The sequence below is a fragment of the Nerophis lumbriciformis genome, linkage group LG18 (assembly GCF_033978685.3).
Source record: "Nerophis lumbriciformis linkage group LG18, RoL_Nlum_v2.1, whole genome shotgun sequence".
Classification (NCBI taxonomy): domain Eukaryota; kingdom Metazoa; phylum Chordata; class Actinopteri; order Syngnathiformes; family Syngnathidae; genus Nerophis; species Nerophis lumbriciformis.
This window is the reverse complement of record NC_084565.2, coordinates 37,197,902-37,212,500: the sequence shown is the minus strand read 5'-3', so window position 1 is coordinate 37,212,500 and position 14,599 is coordinate 37,197,902. Positions and strand designations below refer to the sequence as shown.

Below are 14,599 nucleotides of genomic sequence, written 5' to 3'. Positions count from 1 at the left end.
CTATGAAGGATAAAACAGAATCAGAATCAGAATCAGAATCAGAATCAGCTTTATTGTCATTACGCAAGGTAACGAGATTGAGGCCATTCCATACAGTGCGATGTGTGCATGCTAGAAAAACAATGTGCAAATATATAAAAATATAAAAAAATGTAGAAGTGCAATGAATATGGTGTGAAATGAATATATACATGAAAAAAAACAAAACAAAAACAGGGTGGTTGGTGGAATGGGTTATTGCACCGAAGAGAAGGCAGTTATGAGGGACAATGGGGCAGTCCGTTCAGGATGGTTATGGCCCTGGGGAAGAAGCTGTTCTTTAGCCTGTTTGTTTTGGTTTTAATGCACCTGTAGCGCTTCCCAGAGGGCAGCAGGTGGAACAAAAACAATTATATATATATATATATATAATAAACAAACACTGAATATTGACAAAATATGAACGTCACACCCCCTTTTGATCGACATATTTTACAACTTAAGTGAAACGCAACAAAAATGCAACAAACAAACGCAACAAAAAGGCAACAAACAGTGAAATATGAACTGCTTGGTGCCTCGTCTGAGCTGCTCCAGCAGAGACCCCCAGACTTCCCTCTCCAGAGCAACATTAGCGACTTCCTCCTGGGGAATCCCGAAGTGTTCCCAGGCCAGAGAAGAGATGTAATCCCCCCATCTGGTGAATGAGTGTGAATTTTTAATTTTTTTTAAATTTCTTGTGCGGCCCGGTACCAATCGGTCCACAGACCGGTACCGGGCCGCGGCCCGGTGGTTGGGGACCACTGCATTATAGGACTAATATTGAATGGAGAAGTGTGGCCCCCCGGTCCTTAGCTTTCTAGAAATGTGGCGCCCAAAACAGTTCAGTGGAATACCGTAGTTTCCGGACCGTTATAAGGCGCACTGCCGATGAACGGGTCTACACTCTTAAAACGAATGTGTTGGAAATAACACAATTTGTGTTGTTTTTTTACACATCTCCATGTCCAGGGGGGGACAACTCAATTTTTGTTAATTTTAACACATTAACTTTGTTACTTATACTATCAAAGTAAATATGTAGGTTTTAGTAACAAATGTTTGTGTTACTTACTCAAAATCAACACATTTTTGTGTATATTGGCAACACGTATTTGTGTGTCTGTGCATGCTATGCTATATAAAAAAACAACTTAATTGAAATTTAATTGGCATTTAATTCAATAATTCCTTCTATTCATTACATTTACTTTTACCATTTACACAAGTCACAACATTTAGGAAATAAGTCTGTAACTTGTCAGTAAGTGCAATTCAGAATCTTTCAGCTCATATACATCAAGTGGCAAAGCATCAGTTGCATCTTTCAGATTAATAACGTGAAATTAATTTGTCTTTTCAATCACATAAGTGTGAAGGTGGTCATCAAAATACTTAACAGTGCTAGAGTGTCCGTTACGGTTCTGTAGTTAACATGGCCGCCAAAGTTGTACTCCACTGCAATCTGGGTAAAGTCTTTTTCATTGCGCTTCATTCTTTTCATTTCATAGTCAGTACAATTATCTAGGAAAATGTTTCTAGAAAACTCCGTGTATTAAACTTCATAGTGCAGAATTTAAACAAAGTACTCCTCACTAAGGTTTTGCTTATCTCTAAAATATATATAAGTCATTTGTTTTTGGGCTTTCACCAAACACTGCAATATGTGTAGTATATTGAATTTTTGCATCTGGGATGTCACATCCTTCCTTAATAAGTGGCCATTGCATCATACCTTAAAATTGTTCAGCAAACATTTTAAGTTACGGTTTGGATCACACTCCTCAGCCTTCCCGGTAAGGTCTATTCAGGTGTACTGGAGAGGAGGCTACGCCGGATAGTCGAACCTCGGATTCAGGAGGAACAGTGTGGTTTTCGTCCTGGTCGTGGAACTGTGGACCAGCTCTATACTCTCGGCAGGGTCCTTGAGGGTGCGTGGGAGTTTGCCCAACCAGTCTACATGTGTTTTGTGGACTTGGAGAAGGCATTCGACTGTGTCCCTCGGGAAGTCCTGTGGGGAGTGCTCAGAGAGTATGGGGTAACGGACTGTCTGATTGTGGCAGTCCGCTCCCTGTATGATCAGTGCCAGAGCTTGGTCCGCATTGCCGGTAGTAAGTCGGACACGTTTCCAGTGAGGGTTGGACTCCGCCAAGGCTGCCCTTTGTCACCGATTCTGTTCATAACTTTTATGGACAGAATTTCTAGGCGCAGTCAAGGCGTGGAGGGGATCTGGTTTGGTGGCTGCAGGATTAGGTCTCTGCTTTTTGCGGATGATGTGGTTCTGATGGCTTCATCTGGCCAGGATCTTCAGCTCTCACTGGATCGGTTCGCAGCCGAGTGTGAAGCGACTGGGATGAGAATCAGCACCTCCAAGTCCGAGTCCATGGTTCTCGCCCGGAAAAGGGTGGAGTGCCATCTCCGGGTTGTGGAGGAGATCTTGCCCCAAGTGGAGGAGTTCAAGTACCTCGGAGTCTTGTTCACGAGTGAGGGAAGAGTGGATCGTGAGATCGACAGGCGGATCGGTGCGGCGTCTTCAGTAATGCGGACGCTGTATCGATCCGTTGTGGTGAAGAAGGAGCTGAGCCGGAAAGCAAAGCTCTCAATTTACCGGTCGATCTACGTTCCCATCCTCACCTATGGTCATGAGCTTTGGGTTATGACCGAAAGGACAAGATCACGGGTACAAGCGGCCGAAATGAGTTTCCTCCGCCGGCTCTCCCTTAGAGATAGGGTGAGAAGCTCTGCCATCCGGGGGGAGCTCAAAGTAAAGCCGCTGCTCCTCCACATCGAGAGGAGCCAGATGAGGTGGTTCGGGCATCTGGTCAGGATGCCACCCGAACGCCTCCCTAGGGAGGTGTTTAGGGCACGTCCGACCGGTAGGAGGCCGCGGGGAAGACCCAGGACACGTTGGGAAGACTATGTCTCCCGGCTGGCCTGGGAACGCCTCGGGGTCCCACAGGAAGAGCTGGACGAAGTGGCTGGAGAGAGGGAAGCCTGGGCTTCCCTGCTTAGGCTGCTGCTCCCGCAACCCGACCTCGGATAAGCGGAAGAAAATGGATGGATGGATGGATGGATGGTTTGGTAATTAACATGGGCAGCTATTGCATCATAGTTTATAGCTGTTCAGCAAACATCTTAAGTTACGATTTGGTAATTAACATGAGAATTGATTGCATCATACCTTATAGCTGTTCAGCCTACCGTTCTAAGATACGGTTTGGTAATCAACACGAGCGGCGATTGCATTACACCTTATAGCTGAAAACCAAGTTATATGACTCTGAGTTATACGTTGGTCTATGTCATGTTATATGAATTTGGCGTATTCGGCTGCAAAATTGTCCAAAAAGAAGTTCACGTGCAAGTTTTACAACAAGAAAAAGAGTCAAAGCAGCACTTAGTGTAAAATAATAAAAATGTAATCATAGCCTAACAGAAATTATAATACACATAGTTTGAACAGGCTAAATTTTAAGACATTTTGAACCACTATGATCCATTATTAGTCCAGTGCAAATATGTTTACATGGCATGAGATTAACTGACTTGATTTCTGAAACAACATTGACTATGATTGGAAATGGCCTTTAATACCTATGCAACATATGGACAGATTAAAAACTTAAAAAAGGGAATTTAAAATTGAGATGATAACATACCCAAAAGAAACCATGAATAGTTTTAAAGTCAACCAGTGCAGTTTTGTTAAACAGTTTAATTGACAATGTGGATACCTTCTTACTATCAAGCCTTACCTTAGTAATGTTAGCTAACTTGTGGAAACAAACCTGCAAAATAAAAAGCCAAGCTTAATTGAAAAATCAACTAGAAGACGAAAGGAAAGTGTATAAACTGGTAAATTTTAACAGCAGTTGTCAGCTTACCTGTTGACCTTTCTGCAGACACATTTATGGTAAGGTTTGCCATTTTTAACAGGTCCTCAAACACATCAGCATCCACTTCTGTTCCCGTCCCATTTGTCAATGAAAGCTGAGTCTCAAGTGGAAGACCCAGCTTATCTATGACTAAAAAAAATGTCAAATAAAGACAATTGTGCTTCCTTTTAAAAATATAAATTCAAACATTCCCAATAGCATAGTTTTACATTAGTGCTAATCTACTTCTGGTTTAGTTCTGGTGTAGATCTTTTTAAAAAAGTGTCCAGAACTTTATTCGTCATGATTTATTTATTTATGTTTCTAGTTTATTCCAAGAGTTAAGACCAAATTTAGTCTTTGGTCATCTGTGGGTTAGCACTTGGTGGTACTTGGGACCTATTATTTTCTGAATATACCGAAAAGTCCGGACAATAAGCCACTACTTTTTTCCTATGCTTTGAACCCTGCGGCTTTGGATTTTTCTTCACTTACAGCCATAAAGCAAATTGTTTTTAATTCAACACATGCAAAGACAATTGAATGGTGTGCTATTGTTTGTGCTGTGGCGCCATCTCCTAGGCGAGTTCGCCCACTGCAGGTGCGGCTACTGTAGATGAATGTGAATTCCCACTTTTTAAAGCTTTGAACCGGAAGTAGAATCTCTGTAGGGGTGTTTTCATGCATATTTGTACGTGCTATCATAAGGAAGCGAGCGTTGTTACTAGAGATGCGAGGTTTGCGGACACAACCGGGGACTCCGCGGATTATCCGCGGGTCGGGCGGTTGAAATAAAAAAAAATTAGATTTTATCCACGGGTCGGGTCGGGCGGTTGAAATAAAAAAAAATTAGATTTTAAATAGATTCAGGTGGGTGGCAGTTAAACCAATTCGGAAATATATATACATAGTTAAATGTTGTTACCCACATACGAAAAACGAGCAGGCACCTGCAGCATGCCACAACAGAAGAAGAAGAAAAAAAAGAGATGGCAACGCCGGCAGCAAACGTGGTACGCGACAAACTAAAAAAGGGAATACTAAAGACCAGGGGAAAAAAAGGCCAGAAAAGTTCAGCGTGGACTCGTTTTTATGAGGTTGTAAATCAGGATGATAGTAATGCTGGCTACGTGATTTGCAAGAGCTGCGACGCTGTTTATGTCTACGACAGTCACAAAACCGGGACATCTAACATGGTGCATCACATTTGTGCAAAACCCCGAATCTCCACAAACACCCTGAGCATGAGCAGTTTCGTCCGCCGTGATCCCAGAAGAGTGCCACAGGATGTTAAAACAAGGCTTACAGATGCATGTGTGAACACAGCTGCCTGCAGCAGTTTGAGTGGCGCGAACGCGCTTGGAGGTGCACTCAGCGCGGGTCCCAGATGATTGCGCACTGGTGTGCGTCTGGGCCGTGACAGCGTGGCACGCATTGAATGTCTCTGCTGCACTGGATCAGTCTCCTTTCTTTAACAGGCAAAAGCTTTATAACCTCACTAATGCCTTGCATCGTCTATATTAGATATATAACAACGTGCGGGTGGCGGATGGCGGGCGGGTGCGGTTTTGATTAAATGTTAGTTCGGGTGGATGGCGGATGGTTGACGACTTTTGTGATGCGGTTGCGGATGAAATAATTGCCTATCCGCGCATCTCTAGTTGTTACACATTAGCTAATATGCTAACACGTTTACGCGTGTCCGTGTCAGTATTAATTACTTACAACTGCATTATTTTTGTATTGTTTTAGTTTAATAAATTCACAAAAACGTCTCCATGGAGTTATTGAGTCTGTTTAGCTAATTGGAGAGCTAGATTCTGCAGCTCGTGGGTCCATGACCATGACTTCTGTTTTGTTTGATCAGCCGTTTTTTTGCCGTGTTAGAGACACCGTTTGGAAACAATTAAGATATGTAAATAAATATTTACAAAATATTTGTGTGAATAACTAATTTCACAACATATACATCTGCGGCTTATAGTCCGGTGCGGCTCATATATGGGAAAACAAAACAATATATGTGCTGAAAACAAAGTTTCGTTGTACTTGTGCAATGACAATAAAGACCTATCTGATCTGAACATCCTAAAATGTAGTGGGCGTGGCTTATACTGTATACTGGTGTGCTCTGTATTCCAGAAAATATGGTAGTACTTAGTGTGAAAAGTTTGAGAACCACTGGTGTTTAGAGGCCATTCTGGTATACAATGAGGTTCTGTATTTTTTGGTACTGCTATGTTACTGCTTTCACTGAGAAGATCAATTGTTTACCTGATGCTACCAAAAAGCTAAATTAAAGGAGTAAGAATAAAATAGTATTGACTCACCCTTCTCAATAAACGTGCCAAAATGGTCAAAGCCCCCTTCAGTTTCAGCCACGCTAACGTATCTCTGGGTTTGACCAAATTTTACAGGAACCAACATTGCACTTTGAAAGAAAAGCAGAAAGCACATTTGTTTGATTATTAACAGTGAAAAACTGTAAATGTATTTAGATCAGAAGATACTCCTCACAAGTTCCAATTATAATGAGCAGTCGTTGAATTGCACATATTTATTTACAATATTGTCTTTACAGCCCCCACACCACTCACACGCAGGCCGCATCACCACACAATGTCCTCTTAATTTACTCCATAAATAATTATCGTAGCAACAAACTACAAATAAATGCTTTCTTTCAATCAATTGACTTAATACATGGTTGCAAACCTAGTTGCAAGATGAGCTAATGTGCTGCTAACCAAAGCAGTAGTGGCTTTATAGGTAATGGGAGCAAGCTAATGCTAACAATTAGTTAGCATTAGTTACTAACTTTTTGGCTATAATAAGACAAGTTAAAGGGGAACATTATCACAATTTCAGAATGGTTAAAACCATTAAAAATCAGTATATATAATATATTCCTGAATATTAGATTTTTTCAAAAACAAAAACCTGCAGTAAGCCATCTCCTGATGGTATCTAGAGGTTGCTATTATCAATTTATCAATCAAAGTTTACTTATATAGCCCTTAAAGTGGAACATTATCACAATTTCAGAATGGTTAAAACCATTAAAAATCAGTTTCCAGTGGCTTATTATATTTTTCGAAGATTTTTTCAAAATTTTACCCATCACGCAATATCCCTAAAAAAAGCTTCAAAGTGCCTGATTTTAACCATCGTTATAAACACCCGTCCATTTTCCTGTGACGTCACATAGTGAAGCCAACACAAACAAACATGGCGGAAAGAACAGCAAGCTATAGCGACATTAGCTCGGATTCAGACTCGGATTTCAGCGGCTTAAGCGATTCAACAGATTACGAATGTATTGAAAGGGATGGTTGTAGTGTGGAGGCAGGTAGCAAAAACGAAATTGAAGAAGAAACTGAAGCTATTGAGCCATATCGGTTTGAACCGTATGCAAGCGAAACCGACGAAAATGACACGACAGCCAGCGACACGGGAGAAAGCGAGGACGAATTCGGCGATCGCCTTCTAACCAACGATTGGTATGTGTTTGTTTGGCATTAAAGGAAACTAACAACTATGAACTAGGTTTACAGCATATGAAATACATTTGGCAACAACATGCACTTTGAGAGTGCAGACAGCCCAATTTTCATCAATTAATATATTCTGTAGACATACCCTCATTCGCGCTCTTTTCCTGAAAGCTGATCTGTCCAGTTTTGGAGTTGATGTCAGCAGGCCAGGGAAGCTAGGATCGATAGGGGGTTTAGCTCGCTCGTCTGCGGGAACAAACTGCCGCCATTGCTTGCCGTGCTACCGAGGTCCTTTGTCCCTGAATTGCTCACGCACACCGGCAGATTCAATGGGGGTCTGGCGGCAGATTTCTTTGACTTTATCGTTGGAAATGCATCTGCTTTGAGTGTCGCAGGATATCCACACATTCTTGCCATCTCTGTCGTAGCATAGCTTTCGTCGGTAAAGTGTGCGGAACAAACGTCCAATTTCTTGCCACTTTCGCATCTTTGGGCCACTGGTGCAACTTGAATCCGTCCCTGTTCGTGTTGTTGCACCCTCCGACAACACACCGGCGAGGCATGATGTCTCCAAGGTACGGAAAACAGTCGAAAAAACGGAAAATAACAGAGCTGATTTGACTCGGTGTTTGAGAAAATGGCAGATTGCTTCCCGATGTGACGCCACGTTGTGACGTCATCGCTCTGAGAGCGAATATTAGAAAGGCGTTTAATTCGCCAAAATTTACCCATTTAGAGTTCGGAAATCGGTTAAAAAAATATATGGTCTTTTTTCTGCAATATCAAGGTATATATTGACGCTTACATAGGTCTGGTGATAATGTTCCCCTTTAATTACTAGTAAACATACTATGCTCACTGCAACGTAACACACAGTCAGTATAGCTATGGTATATTTCATTTAGAAGCAGCAACAAGACAAGAAACAGGTACTTACATGCAGTGCCTTCTTTGCCTGCCTTGAGTGATGCTTCCGCTTTTTGGAGGGCAACACGTCACAAGTTCCGTTGCAAATGTTCACTCTTGATCAGTGTGATTTTAAAACAAATCTACACCTGTGAATTAGACAAAATAAGACTGCCATTGTTCAAATACATCAAAAGAGTGTCATTTTTTGAACACTCAACACCCTTCAACACCAACACTTTTGAATGTGCTGTGTAGCAATATGGCTCGCTGTTCGTCAGCAGTTCATTTGCACATGCAAAACTTGACATCTTGTCAGTAGGTTACAGTCACAAATTCCCAGCAAAACTACCACTATTACACCCTTTGGGATACAACAACGTGCAAGTAGACTGGAATATGCTTACCTTCATTAAGAAATGTGGACTGATACAGTCGCAGAGGTCCGGTAATGGCCACATAGATCCAGGAAAAGGCGGTACGGGCGGGCAAACGTGCTTAAAACGTCGAGTTTGATGTAGCTGACTTTTTTTTTTTTTTTTTTTTCAAACATTCCAGCTGATTGGCCAAAGCTCATGACACAATGTTGTGTAGAATGTCTGTGTAACTTTCCCCTCAGGAAAATCCTGTGACTTAACACATTTGTTGAAATCATCATTACACAAAACGTGTTGATTTCCAACACAGTCGTTTTTAAGAGTGTAGTCAGGTCTATTTTCATACAAAAGGCGCACCAGATTATAGGGCGCATTAAAAGGGTCATATAATATATATTTTTTCCTAAATGTAAAAGGCTTCCTTGTGGTCTACATAACATGTAATGGTGGTTCTTTGGTCAAAATGTTGCATAGATGAAGTTTTACAGATCATCTTCAAGTCGCTTTCTGACAGTCGCTACCGGATGCGCCGTTTTGTGGGCGGTCTTATTTACGTGGCTCACCTTCGGCAGCGTCTTCTCGCCGTCATCTTTGTTGTAGTAGTGTAGCGTGCAAGGACGGGAGTGGAAGAAGTGTCAAAAGATGGAGCTAACTCATACTTGCCAACCCTCCCGAATTTTCCGGGAGACTCCCGAAATTCAGCGCCTCACCCGAAAACCTCCCGGGACAAATATTCTCCCGAAAATCTCCCGATTTTCACCCGGAGCTGGAGGCCATGCCCCCTCCAGCTCCATGCGGACCTGAGTGAGGACAGCCTTTTTTCAGACGGGAGGACAACAGGGTGACAAGAACTAAATCATCCAGACTAGAGATAAATTGTATTATTATGTTTATCTTACCTAAAAATAAATATATTTATTAATTAAAAAAAAAAAAAAAAAGAAATACATTTTTACAATATTTTGCTAAAAACATCAAAATTAATTGTATTTTTATTTGTATTTTTTCTGACTCCTTATTACATCCAGCCATAGAATTATACCGGTATATTAAAATAAACACATTTGAAATATTAATTTTAAATTATCATAATAATGCATTGACCATATTTAATTATTAAAATAATTGCTTGTTTATCAACAACTTTACCATTTTATTCATTACAATTTGAAGCTCTCAGAAGCCAAGTTATGTTATATTCATGTTATATTTATGCAAGTTTAAAGTATCAATTATCTAAACACAGATTTGTTTGCATATTTTCAGGTATAAAAAAAAAAAAATATATATATATATATATATACATATATATATATATATATATATATATATATATATATATATATATATATGTATGAAATACTTGGTGAATTCTAGCTGTCAATATATTCCTCCCCTCTTAACCACGCCCCCAACCACGCCCCGACCACACCCCCACTCCCCACCCCCCACCTCCCGAAATCAGAGGTCTCAAGATTGGCAAGTATGAGCTAACTGTTTTAATGACATTCAGACTTTACTTCAATAAATAACGGAGCAGCATCTTCTCATCCGTGGATCACTAGTGCAACAACAAGGCCGGAAATGTGTCCCGTGAAAGAACGTCCAACCGGACCTCTCTAATAACTAAAGTTCCTTGGGTAAATAATGTAAACTCCCGACACCGGTATGTTTTAGCGCTTTCATGGCGAGTTTACTGACAGATACAAGTAAGAACTTTACACTACTTTATATTAGAAATGGCAACAGCGGAGGATGAATGTCCCATAACAAGAAGATAGAGAAAAAGAAGAAGCCTATCGACTACGGCGTCACCACGGACTACAAAGGCGGACGCGGGCAAATTTTTAGGATTTATGCAGATCCCAAATACAGATCAGCAGGTACCAGAAGGTAAGAAAAGTTGCTTTTGAATAATATTGCGAAACAAAACGCCAGATATGTCTTACCTTATACACACACCATAATAATACTCCTATGTTGAAGCACAGTACAATCCATCAAACGGTGCGGCTTCATAGCTTACCAAAGTCGTACTAAAACATTTTTGATGGATTGTTGAGTGCCTTGTGTAATGTTCTATATTTACAATGGAACATATAACATTTTGGTGTTGTTTACTTGAGTCATATTGCAGTCTACACGTATCTCTTATGTGTGACTGCCATCTACTGGTCACACTTATCATTTCACCATGTACTAATTAAAAAAGCTTCGAAGTCAGAAGTAATCCGTACATTAGACGCTCCGGGTTATAAGGCGCACTGTCGAGTTTTGAGAAAATGAAAGGATTTAAGTGCGCCTTATAGTCCGAAAAATACGGTATCCCCGGTTGTAGTGTGACTGCGGTCATGTGACTGCCAGGTTCCGTTTGATTGGCGAAATGAAGTCAAACGTCACTAGCGCTTACGTTGGATGGGTGAAACCCGGTCATGTGACAGTGCTCACTGGAAGAAGTCTCTCTAACAAGTCAATATAATGTGTCTTTGCAAACAGTAATCAATAAATTATGAGTAAATATAATGATGATGTAAATAAATGTCGCGATCAGAGTGAAAAAGTAGCATTTCTTTCTTCACAAAAATACTCAAGTAAAAGTAAAAAGCATGTTACTTTAAAACTACGATTTAACCAAAAAGTTACTAATGTAGCGTGTTGCTACCCACCTCTGTTAATAGCACAGACCACTATATTAGGTACACCTGCACAATTGAATACGTTGAATATATAAACAAAAAAATCATAATGCTAAAATAAAAAGGTTGTGTTGGTTAAACGTTAGCAAAGAAGGTGTGAGGAATGATTCGACAGCATGCGATGTGAGACTTTTCACCACAGGGTGAGAAAGGTAGCGATGGTAGGCACACACACACACACACACACATTGAGAGACTGGCACATTCCCCAGCACTTGAGGACTATATCAGACGACAGTTTGCCTTCACGACTGGGTGCAAGCCAGCTCTGCAGATAACAATATCTCTTTACTGTCAGTTGTTAAGGGTGCTTATCTACCGTATTGACTCAACATACAGTACAACCCCTGTGGCGCCCCCTATGGGTGGTGGTCCAAATGGAAGACATGCAAGCATAATAATCATTCGACAAGTGGTCAAAAAATATTATTGGTGGCTAAGTCCCTCTCATGCCCATGCAAAGACGCTGTGCTTGATGTTTTTTTTTTTTTAACCAATAGTCCCCTAAAGGTGTGTCCCAAGTTTTGCGATGATCGGACTAAAGACCCTAAAGCAGACCTGGGCAAAATACGGCCCGAGGGCCACATGCGGCCCATTAAGGTTTTCAATCCTGCCCGCCGGACGTTCTACATAATTTTTTTTAGACCTTTAACATCAAAACTGTAGCCGCCATTATGATGTGCAGTGCTGTTTTTAAATAACCGCCAGTCTTGAACTATAGAAAGTATTTCAATGGTTGAAATCTTTGCTTTTGGGTGTTGTGTGTGGTGTTGTGTTGTGTACGTGTTATTACGGTAATCTGCGTCACAGCCGCTCAGGAACAGACCGGAGTGGGCGGAGTTTGTTTTCAGAGCAGCGTGTTAGAAACGGATGCGGAAGCAGATTTTTACAACAAAGTTCTGCATTAAATTGATATTATATCATATTGTAGGTGTTTATTACACTGGGGACGGCGTGGCGCGGTTGGGAGAGTGGCCGTGCCAGCAACCTGAGGGTTCCTGGTTCAATCCCCACCTTCTACCAACCTTGTCACGTCCGTTGTGTCCTTGAGCAAGACACTTCATCCTTGCTCCTGATGGGTGGTGAGTAGCTATACAACATTGTGAGCTAAATGCTAACATCAGCTTTATCATAATAACAATGCACTTATGTTACAAAGCTACGCTAATGTTGCTGTTGTTAAGCATTTGTTGTGCGTGAACAAAAGTATTGGGACCTAACTCCACAGATTCCATTACTGTAGGCCTGGGCAATTATTTTGACTCGAGGGCCAAATTTAGAGAAAAAAATGTGTCTGGGGGCCGGTATATCTATTTTTTAGGAAAACTAATACAAAACCTCACAATAAAGTCTGATTGAATGCTAAAAATGTTATGACAGACCGCCTTAAAAAAACAGAATGGAATTTTATTTTTTTCTATGAACGATAAAACCCTGAATATTGAGAACATATGAACGTCACACCCCCTCTCAATCGACATATTTTACAATCAGGCCACACCCACACTGCTTGGTGCCTCGTCTGACCTGCTGTGACGTAGATTACCATAGTAACTAGTAGGGTTGTACGGTACACGGGTATTAGTATAGTACCGCGATACTGATGAATCATATTCGGTACTATACCGCCTCTGAAAAGTACCGGTCCGCCGCACCCTAAGATTTTTTGTTAAAATAAAGCCAATAATGGAATTTTTTCTGGTCCCCTTTATTTAGAAAAGTACCGAAAAGTATCGAAATAATATTAGTATCAGGACAACACTAGTCACTAAAATATCATGCAAAAGCACAGATTCCAACCATAGAAATACTTTGTATAGTTCAAGACTTACGGTCATTAGAAAACATCACTGCACATCATAATGGCAGCTACACTGCACATCATAATGGCAGCTACACTTTACATCTTAAAGATATAAAAAAATTATTTGGGAATGCCCGGCGGGCCAGATTGAAAAGCTTAACGGGCCGCATGTGGCCCCCGGGCCTTAATTTGCCCAGGTCTGCTATACAGGAACACATTTACGCACTACCGGGCATTGAAACAAATCAACAGTGTACATAACGGGTTATTTTCTGGCGCATTTAAAAATCAATAAACCCGCATCAGCAATTGAAAAATATCTTATGTGGTATTGTCAAAAATAAAATTGCAAAACACATACCAAACGTGAAAAAATAAAGAAATTAAATATTTGAACTCCCAATTTGTAGCACCCAAGTGACGCCGTATAACCCCTCGTCGTCGGTTAATTCGAGTGGAAATGGCGGGTATTTCCCCACATAGATCTTTGTATCGCCAACATCGTCTCACAAGATGTAGTTTCTCTTTAAATATCCTTCTCAAAAATGGCCTTGCAAATATATATCTGCCACCTAATCAACGTTTTGTTCCCCTTCTTTGTGGTTCAACACTTCCTGCTTCCTGCTAAATTGCAACTCGTGATTGGATACTCACTTTGGAGTGACAAGTGAGTATCCAATCACAGCCTCGTTAACATCAGGCTACCTAGATAGGCCACTGTCAACAACTTGTGATCTGATCATACTTGCCAACCCTCCCGGATTTTCCGGGAGACTCCCGAAATTCAGCGCCTCTCCCGAAAACCTCCCGGGACAAATTTTCTCCCAAAAATCTCCCGAAATTCAGGCGGAGCTGGAGGCCACGCCCCCTCCAGCTCCATGCGGACCTGAGTGACGTGTTGACAGCCTGTTGTACATGCACATGTGACCCACCCATAATGTGTCACATTTTTGTGTTGATTTATTTAGTTTATTTTGTGGTTTTAATTCGTTTTTGGAGCTGTCATTACACATTTATCAGTATTCACATTGGTCAGTAGGGGGCAGTAGGGCGTTTCTTCCCAATTGAATGCTATCACCTGCAGACCGGAAGTGTCTTGTCATTCTGATGAGAGCGACCAGTCTGTGAACAATTGAAACGTCCTGTGTGCTTTTTCCTCCTGTAGAACAGGTTAGTTTTGGTGAATCAACTCACTGAATAATATCCATGTGATCTTTATAAGTTTAAGTACCCATTCTGATGGTGGAGCCTAACTCTAAAGTGTTTGTGAATTGTAGTTTGTATTTGTGAATGAATCCAGTGCACAGCTGCAGTAATCAATACAAAATAGCGACGTGAGTACGCAATGTTTATATAGGAACTTCTGATCCTAATTCAGACTCCCAAATTAGAGCTCCCGTTTTCTTATTGATTTTATAATGTATATTTG

The 14,599-nt window shown here is 41.0% G+C and overlaps 2 protein-coding genes and 1 long non-coding RNA gene across 3 annotated transcripts in view; 1 reads left to right on the top strand and 2 right to left on the bottom strand.

Annotated features, from left to right (window-relative positions):
• The window catches only part of LOC133617908 (importin-13), a 138,129-nt gene that overhangs the window by 105,731 nt on the left and 17,799 nt on the right, over positions 1 to 14,599 (bottom strand). The gene's annotated exons all lie outside the window — the stretch shown is intronic.
• Positions 1 to 14,599, top strand: part of LOC133618144 (uncharacterized) — a 43,992-nt gene that overhangs the window by 15,115 nt on the left and 14,278 nt on the right. The gene's annotated exons all lie outside the window — the stretch shown is intronic.
• Positions 6,122 to 9,420, bottom strand: LOC133618143 (uncharacterized). Its single transcript, XR_009817114.2, has 3 exons — positions 8,701 to 9,420; positions 8,325 to 8,442; positions 6,122 to 6,324 (listed from the first exon to the last, which is right to left on the bottom strand). It is a non-coding gene; the product is annotated as an uncharacterized lncRNA (long non-coding RNA).